The sequence below is a fragment of the Canis aureus genome, chromosome 5, assembly GCF_053574225.1.
Source record: "Canis aureus isolate CA01 chromosome 5, VMU_Caureus_v.1.0, whole genome shotgun sequence".
Classification (NCBI taxonomy): domain Eukaryota; kingdom Metazoa; phylum Chordata; class Mammalia; order Carnivora; family Canidae; genus Canis; species Canis aureus.
Window position 1 is genome coordinate 45792900 of NC_135615.1, and position 8880 is coordinate 45801779.

Sequence of the window (8880 nt, forward strand, 5' to 3'; positions counted from 1 at the left end):
CCTTGCTCTCCTCCATTGTGTTTGCCTCTACAGCTTTCAACCCTCCTGAAGTTTAATTCTTCAGCTGCTTCCTACCTAGGCTATGTGGGGGAACATAACTAGAGAAGGTCGTACAGACAATGAAAAATTTATGGTCACCAAGCCAATGAAGCTCCAACATTGCCAGACAGCCCTACCCTATTGTCCTCATCAGTTCACCGTGCCCTCCACCCCCACTCTCCAAATCATATAATTTCACCTCTTCTCAAAATTGCTAAACTATTGCTTCTCAGAACACAAGTTCGAAGATAAAGTTATCAACGATTTCAAGACTGTGATGATAGAGCATTGTGCCAACGGTGGGGCATTTCTGAACACGGGCCCTGGGTAGCTGTAGTGGCTGCATCCCGTGAAGCCACCTGCTGGGTGTCACATCACAGGAGAGAGGTAAGGACAGGGCTCCATTACACGAGGTGGCTGCATCGATGCCATCCGTTTGTTTGTGTTCTGCATGTTAGGACACAGTGCAGTTTACCTGGGCCCAGTTAAAGGTATTTGCAGATAACATTATGTAGTTGGCACTGATTTAATCATTGCAAATAGACGCCTGGGGTTTTAAGATGATACTGATAATGTGAGCCTGGGAAAGGGGATGAAGCAGAAAATAGCAGAGCTGACACCAAAAAATATTTATCAACTGATGAGATCTCATAACCTAATTATCAAAATTTCACAAATATAAGAGAATTATTTTAAATATGGATTTATATGCACCACATAAATTCTGTTGTTAATCATGAACTTTCATCTAAATTTGTTCCATGCCTTTACAAATAATGATGATATAGCTTGCTTGTATCTCTACTGAAATTGTGTGCTCAATTTTTCACTTATACTCACCTGTGAGCTCTTTGTTAATATCTATAACTAGATGGGATTATAGATGAGACGAGAACATACGAGAAAGCCTACCCTAGAAAACTGGCATTTTTACATGTTTACACTCGAATCAACAACCTCCATACTGTAACGTTATACTTACCACATATTAAAGTATCCATAGACTATGGAGACATGGTAAGAAATTTCTTTCTGGAATGCCTCTGCCAAGTCACCAACTTATTTATACTTAAATGCCTTGATTAATGGGAAATTTACTACCCCTGAAGATAGCCTCATTGTCAAAATGTTATGACACGTACACACCACAGTATACACACATACAAGGAATGGGAGAGAAAAAAAATAATATACACACAAAAGATGTGTGTATATTACTTTTCCTCCCAAAAGATGTTGACAGGTCAGTTCAAAGAAATCAATGTTCTTCTACAGTCTTATTTAGCGGAAACTGTAGCATGTTTACAGTCATGAGAACAGAGGCAGGAAGGCATAAAGCACAAGCAGGGGAAAGGATGGAGTTGCATTCCAACATATTAGGAAAATGATTGATCGATAGATAGACAAACAACCCTGATCAGCGTGCGTATGTGTGGTTTTATTAATTTGAAAAATTTAAATGTGCAACGATCTATGTCTTTATGCATTGGGATAACTTGCACAGGACAGATGCTACTGATGCATCATTTCCGAAGGATTCCTGGCATAGGACTGTGAAAGGTCTTCTGGAACCTGCCTAGAAGAGCCGTGCCTTAGCTGTAGGAAGCCCTGAGCAGCCTGCGTGATGAGTTTCTAAAGTGTAGTCAGTGTGCAAAGAGCCCCAGGAACCTACACAAGAACCATCCCTCGACCTGGCAAACGCAGTGAGGACAACTCTAGCCAGATGGGCTGGAGGAAGAGTTCCTTCTGCGGGTGTTTGCTTTAGGGTTCAGAACGTCGAGTTTAACAAAAACCAAGTCTTTTTTGAAAATCAGCCATAATTCCTTTCAGTCATAATGCACCTTTTGAAAACCCAACTTTTTCATGCCAGGATTGATCCTAATTACAAAATAATCCCTGTTCTTATGATGCCTTCCTGTCGGTATGCCAGTTCTGTAGGTGAAGACCATCTGGTTCTGCTCCCCAGCAGCCTTGGGCTGGGTGATCATTACATCCTACAGTTGAGGGAACCACGGAATAGGACTTAGGACTCCAAGCCAGGAGGAGGACTTTTGTGTTAGCAGATTTACTGCTCATGAGTGCAATCCTGTAAGTCCTGGGCAGTATTAAAGCTCCTAGTACAATGACTCTTTGTAATCATTTACATGAAAACAGGTACCATGCCTTCCTCTCAGGACACACTGGCCTAATGTTTACTCACATGTAGGTGCCACTGATTTCAATTCTTAAAGCTGTAATTTCTCTTAGAGTAAATAATGTATTCTGTTAAATGAACTGAGGCCATTTTTTTTTTCTTTTGGGAAAATGCGGTCATTTTTTTTAACATTGAGGAGATGTTACTTTAATAAGTATGTATATTTTTGCTTTTTCCCTTATAACAGCAGGAAAAGGATTAAATGCAGTTATTACAGAGGTGCAAATTAAAGTGGCAATTATCAGGTTTTTTTAAATCTATTTTTCCCAGAAGGTGATACACACATCTCCCCCATATTCTTTTTAAAGAGTTAACATACGTATCCTCGTTGTATTTTTTTTTTTTTTTTTGAAGGGGGAAGGAGAGAATTCATGAAAACAACCTACAGGTGATGCAATTTCTTAGATTAATTTTTCCTCACTGGAGGTCACATGGACTTCATGCTGTGGTTCTGCCTAAAAGAAGTGAAGCTCTGGCTCCTAAAAAACACCCTCTTCTTCATATCTCTTGTTCCCCCACGTGAGAATTGAAATAGTTGGGATTCACTGAAAGGCAGCCAGGAAGTTTTCCCAAGGCACCTGGGAACCCTGTCCTAACTCTGAGATGTTTTTCAAACCTAGTTTTGGCCAAATATAGCAAAGTAGAGTCAGATTCCAGCTGTCTGCTAATTTCTTCATAAGGTGCTTCCTGGTTACTGCGCACACTGATTGACAAGTAGGCAAGCTACCAATAAGAGAACAAAAATTGCACTTCCAAGCACAGACTATATTCACATCTGAAGAAGTGATTGAGTTGTGTGAATAGCATTTCAAATCTCAAAATAGCAGAAGGGAATGTGTGGGACTCAACCCTTTCCCAAATCCCTAAGGTTGGTGGCAACTTTGCCTATGGTATAACCAAGGTCTCTTGAGCCCTGTTAGCCTGTGCTCTGTCATGGGGGGTATGACTGGGCGTAGAGTTCAGGCAGACAGTATTTTACAACTGGCTCAGAGCCCATTTCCTAAGGACACTCAGCTGGGGCATCTGGTCTCTGGAAAGGGACACGGCCCTTGAAGCAACTCTGGAAACTAAACCTCAGCTTTGCCATTTTATTGGAACTGTGACCTTAGGCCATTTACCTTAGCCTCAGTTTCTTTATCTGTAAAATGGCAGTCACAAAGCTTCTCTTAAAGAGTTTCAATAATTACATATTTTATTTTGATGCCTACAACATGTCTCCTCTACAGTCTGAGTGGAAACAACATGTTTAAAGCGATACAAACAGAATCAAGAAGGCAAAAAGCGTAAGTGGTGGGAAGGCATAGGGTTGCATTCTACCAAATAAATCCCGATTCCGGGTATTATCAATTCAGGGTGTTTAGTAAGATTTGAATTCCATACAGATAATCTGACTAAATAAAACTACAACCTAATTACTAGTTGTGGTTCAATCTGTTTAAGTTACTAAAATGTAAGGCTAGAATATTTCTTAAAGAACAATTAATTCAAACTGTATTTGACAGATGGGACAAAGCAATGGGCAAGCAGGAGCTTCTACAGGGCATCTCCAACCCTAGATCCCAGATTTCCTGACTCCTAATTCACTCTTTTCCCCACCACACCATGCCTCTGATATTATGGAGAGAACAGTCTACACTCATTAAAATACTATTTTGTGGAATTATGGCCTTTTATGTTGCTAGTAGCCACACCACCAATTTAAGGAAAACAATAAATTGTCTCTAATCTTCAAATCCATGGGTCCATGTGAAAATCCCTATGGATTGAGCTGTCAGAATTTCTGACACTAGGTTTCCCGATTCCTGCCATGGTGTATTTATTGGTTTGTCTCTTCAAAGAACTCACCCTTTCTCAGCAGCTTATTTCCCTAAGTCTCAGTTCCCATGTCCTGCCTTACCCTCTCTCCTGGCTATGAAGAAGAAAGTACACTGTTTTCTTTTTAAACTTGGTGTCTTCAGCCACAGGCCTTACAATGTCAAATCATTACTTAATAGCTATTGTGAGCTTCAGAGAGACAGATTGATCAATTCAGATCTGGGGTAATTATGAGTAACTTTTATTTCCATGTCAACCTTTTTCCTCCTCCATTTCTCTAGCCCACCAGCCTCAAACTCAATGGATTTACCTTCACAATCTCAATCAAATAGCTGCCCTTTACTCTTTGATGCTTTTAATTTTTTTTTTTTTTGACTCATGTGACTAGGTAAAAAGCCTTGTAAATGGTTCTCAAAAATTTCCAGCCCTACTTCCTGTGAGCTTCCTTTAATCACACATCCTCTGGACTCATTACGTCTTATCTGTGACAAAAGATGTTGCGCAACATTTCCTCTCCAGCTGAGGCTCTCACTCAAGACAGTCCAAAGAACTAGCACTTTTGGGCCCGGGCCAACCTGCAGACCCAGCAACCTTCACAGCCATGGCAAGGACAGAGAGCTGGTGAGTCCTGGGGTCACCAGGGCTTTCTCCAGCAGGAAGCTGGAACTCTTGTACTGACATGGACGCAGGATTTATAAGGTGACAAAGTCTGAGCCAGAGCTGCGTGGAGTACATATATTGTGTCACAAGTACTTAGGGAGCTGGGCTCTTCCTCAGGTGGCCTCCTCTGAGATACAAGTGTGGTTGGAAATTGTGAGCGTCCAAGGCATTGGTAAACTCAAGCCAATGAATGTTTGCCAGCTTTACACCCATCCATCTCTCTTCAGACTCATTGTCATGCTTCCTTCTCAAATGGATTTTAAAACACATTGAAAAATGTGTGGGTAGAAGAAAAGTGTCTTAGACTTTTGAGTATCCATTGTCCAGACTACAGTGTTTTAGTTTTTTCCTTGGCCCGCACCCACCCTATACATCTGTGCCTCTGGGATTGGTACTGTGACACGCGATGGGTGGCTACTTTTTAACATGAGGCAGCTTTATGTAATATAGAGTTTAGTTTACTGTGGGCATGTAGGGAAAGTAAAACAGGGATCAACCAGCATTTTCTTCTACTGGCAGCAATATGGCTTGCATGGTAGCTAAACTTACTCTAATTTTATCTGAAATGACTCTAGCAAGATTGACCAGTTTTGTATGAGATAAGTATGTGGCTCTTTCTTCTGAGAGTCAAGACCTATGTGGGAGTGAGTCAAAAGTTTCTCCTTCCCCCTCTCTCTGTTAGAAATATACTACTTTCCATAAATATAGTACAACTATAGAGTGAATGTTCCTGGACATCATGTATCCAGTATATAGGATACCCCAGGATATTATAAACCTCTAACTGAGAAGTACAAACTTTTAGCTGATTTGACACTTGTCATTTTGTTTTAGTGGTTACTATTAAGCATACTCAAGGTAATAATAACAAACAGAAATATCCCAAACAAAACAGAGATGACACCTTAGTCCTTAATTCCTGGATAGTGACTTATTTTTCTTAAGACATGTATTTATTTGAGAGAGAAAGAGGAAGAGAGAGCACAAGCAGAGAGACGGACAGAGGGAGAAGCAGATTCACACTGGGCAGGGAGCCTGATGTGGGGCTTAATCCCAGGACCCCTGGATCATGACCTGAGCTGAAGGCAGATACTTAAACCATCAACTGGGGCATCAGATGTCCCACAGACAGTGACTTATATGCAGGTAAATTTGCCCATTAAAACCTTTTGATCAAAATAGTGCCTTCTAGACAATGAGAAAGTCTATAAGTCTAATGGAATATCATATTATTTCTGATGCAACTTTTTCCTGAAGAAGTGGGTTTGGGAACAGCCAGGTAGAAGAAACATTGACTGAAAAGACTGAAGTCATATTGATAGCATTTTTACAGAAACTACAAAGGGGTCTCCCTGGTTGAGGTAAAAAAATCAGAAATAAAAAGGAGAGGAATTGTTGGATCCCATAGCTGCTAAGACATGTATATCTGAGCACAATGGACATTTTTCTGCCCCTGCCAGCACAACTTCTTCTTTGTCCAACATCTCTTGATTCTTGAAATTTGGATCCATGTAGCTCCAGGGAAACGGACTGTACTTCTGGTTCAGGGGAGTATCATCTGATACACTAAACCAATAAGAGCATTCTTTCTTAGATTAGAGTGACTGAACCAGTAGTGGGCCAGTGACCTCAAGTGTCCCAGAACTTTTCCTTGAAATGCTGAGTCAAGGATAATCTTTTTCCACTGCAGACACAAATAATAAAGAAATAGCTCAGGGAGCTATTGGCAGCATTCTCAGGACCATAAGGTGAGTCCTGTATAAATAAAATAATACAAGAGAATTGGAGCTAGAATAGAGGAAAAAAACCGTGAGGATTTGTTACATCTTTTAAACCACTAGATTGTGCGTCACTTAAAAATAGACCCATCTGAGACTTTTTAAGCCCATAAATCAATAAATAACCTCCTTGCTTATGCCAGTTTAAGTGAGGTGTTCTGGTTCCTGCAACTGAAGGCATCCTAACAAACCATTAAGTCTGTATATTTACCCTGAACCCGGTCCCACATCCCTAACTTTGACTTCTTCCTTCATTGTGGTCTTGTCCTCACAGGGATAACCAGTTGCCAGAATCCAGAATCTGGTTAGGATCCTTGGAGAACAGAACACCTGGCCAGGGACCACCATGGCTCTGTACAGAATCCTCTGGATATCAATACACTCCCACCCTTGGGGCTGGACAGACTGATGGATCCATCTGTAGGGCAGGCGCAGCCAGAACAGAAAACTGAACAAGAAGGTAATGAAGAGTTGGAGTTGAACCAGGAAACAGAGGATTTGGAATTAACAGGAATTCCAAAAGAGAACAGCAAGTCTAGCTCCTCTGGAGGGAGGAGGAGTTTCCTGGAGACTTCGTGAAGAACGATCAAACTTCCCAAGCAAAGAGTATGACCATGCCTCATAGAAATCACAAGTGGGCTACCAGGTCTGTCCACACTGGGACTTTCATCTGCCCCCATCTCACAGGGGTCCAAGGAATATGCGGGAAGTCTGTGGAGAGTCTGTGGAGGGTTCCTGGCATATGGGAGGAAGAGGAAGTGTGATCCAACCAGAGGGGTGTGAGAGCCCCCTAAGTAGACTTGCTGAAACTTTGAGCTCTTAATGACTTCCTCCTTCACTAGGAGGTCCCTGAGATCTCTTCCAGTCTCTTCTTCATCCCCATAAAATGAAGGCACAGAAATGACTCAATTCTGAAGTACTATTTATTGTCTAGATCAGTATACTGTGACTTCAAGTTTTCAGAAAATTTAAGTTTGCTCAGTTTATTTTTCCAGAGAGAACTTTGACTCTCTCTCTCTCTTAAAAAAAAAAATCTTTGCTGATCTTAGGACATAATAAAGAGAGTACTTTTTAAACTTTTTGAAACGAAGTATGTATGGAACTACTAAAAGAATAGGAATGGGATGTGTAATGGCAAGCTGGTGGAGGGAAAAAAGAATAACCAGAGAAAATCTGATCAATATAGTCAAAGGCAGGAAAAGAGAAACAAAGTAAAGAAAACCAAAGGCACAAAATAAAACAATTATATCAGTAATGATAATATTCATGAGTGAATTCAAGTTACTAGTTAAACTGATTGTAAAAATTAGGCCTTAAAAAATTCATCCACAAACTACTTATGAAAGACATATTTAAAATATGAGAAAGAAAAATTGAAAGCAGAGAAAGAAATGCATACCAGACAATTACTAAGAAATACTAATATCATCAAGACCGACTTTAAGGAAGAAACATTGTCAAAGATAGAGAGGCTTGTTACATAATCATAAATGAAACAAGTTGCCAAGGAAGCAAAATATTCTTAGATATATGTACACTGAACAACTATCCTCAAGATATAAAAAGCAAAATTTGAGATTATTGCAAAGGAAAATGAACAAATCTCCACAATAGTGGGCGATTTTAGACATATGGCTTAGAAATAATACATTTAACAATTATTAAGGTTACAGAAGATTTAAGAAATTCACCTAACAAACTTTATCTAAGGGACATAATGTGCTTAACAGTTGGTGACTAATCAATATTTTCAAGCATACATTGAATAATTATATTCTGTGTGAGGCCTTCACTACCTTTCCAATAGGTTTCTCAATCATTGCAATTCCTCTAAATTTGTTTAGTCTGAAGTAAAAGAATAGAATGGATGTTTGTGGCAGCTTCAGAATTTCAGTACATGAGTTGCTGAGCCATGGGACTCCTCATAAATGACTGGGTTGGAGGGGCCACTGCGCAGAAAACTGGTTCTGTGTAGTTCTTTTGCACAAGAAGAATACATTTTTGTTTAGATGGTATGTTTCTTTGACCAAGTGGAGACAATTAGCAGCTAAAGCAATTCCTTGGTGCTTCTACTATTCATTAAGACCCTGGGACCGGGATCCCTGGGTGGTGCAGCGGTTTAGGCGCCTGCCTTTGGCCCAGGGCGCGATCCTGGAGACCTGGGATCGAATCCCACGTCGGGCTCCCGGTGCATGGAGCCTGCTTCTCCCTCTGCCTGTGTCTCTGCCTCTCTCTCTCTCTCTATGTGACTATCAAAAAAAAAAAAAAAAAAAAAGAAGACCCTGGGACCAACCTATTTCATCTACTGTTTGCTAAAGTCTCAAGATGCCTAATCTGTAGTTGACATTTATAAGGTAGAGTCTTCTGTTGCAAGGTTTCATGAACATAACAAAC

General features: G+C 40.4%; 1 long non-coding RNA gene across 1 annotated transcript; it reads left to right on the forward strand.

The window, feature by feature from the left end:
- Positions 1-2730: 2730 nt before the first annotated feature.
- LOC144313429 (uncharacterized) lies at positions 2731-7562 on the forward strand. The gene is made up of 2 exons (XR_013379077.1): positions 2731-4669; positions 6761-7562. It is a non-coding gene; the product is annotated as an uncharacterized LOC144313429 (long non-coding RNA).
- The last annotated feature ends 1318 nt before the right edge of the window (positions 7563-8880 follow it).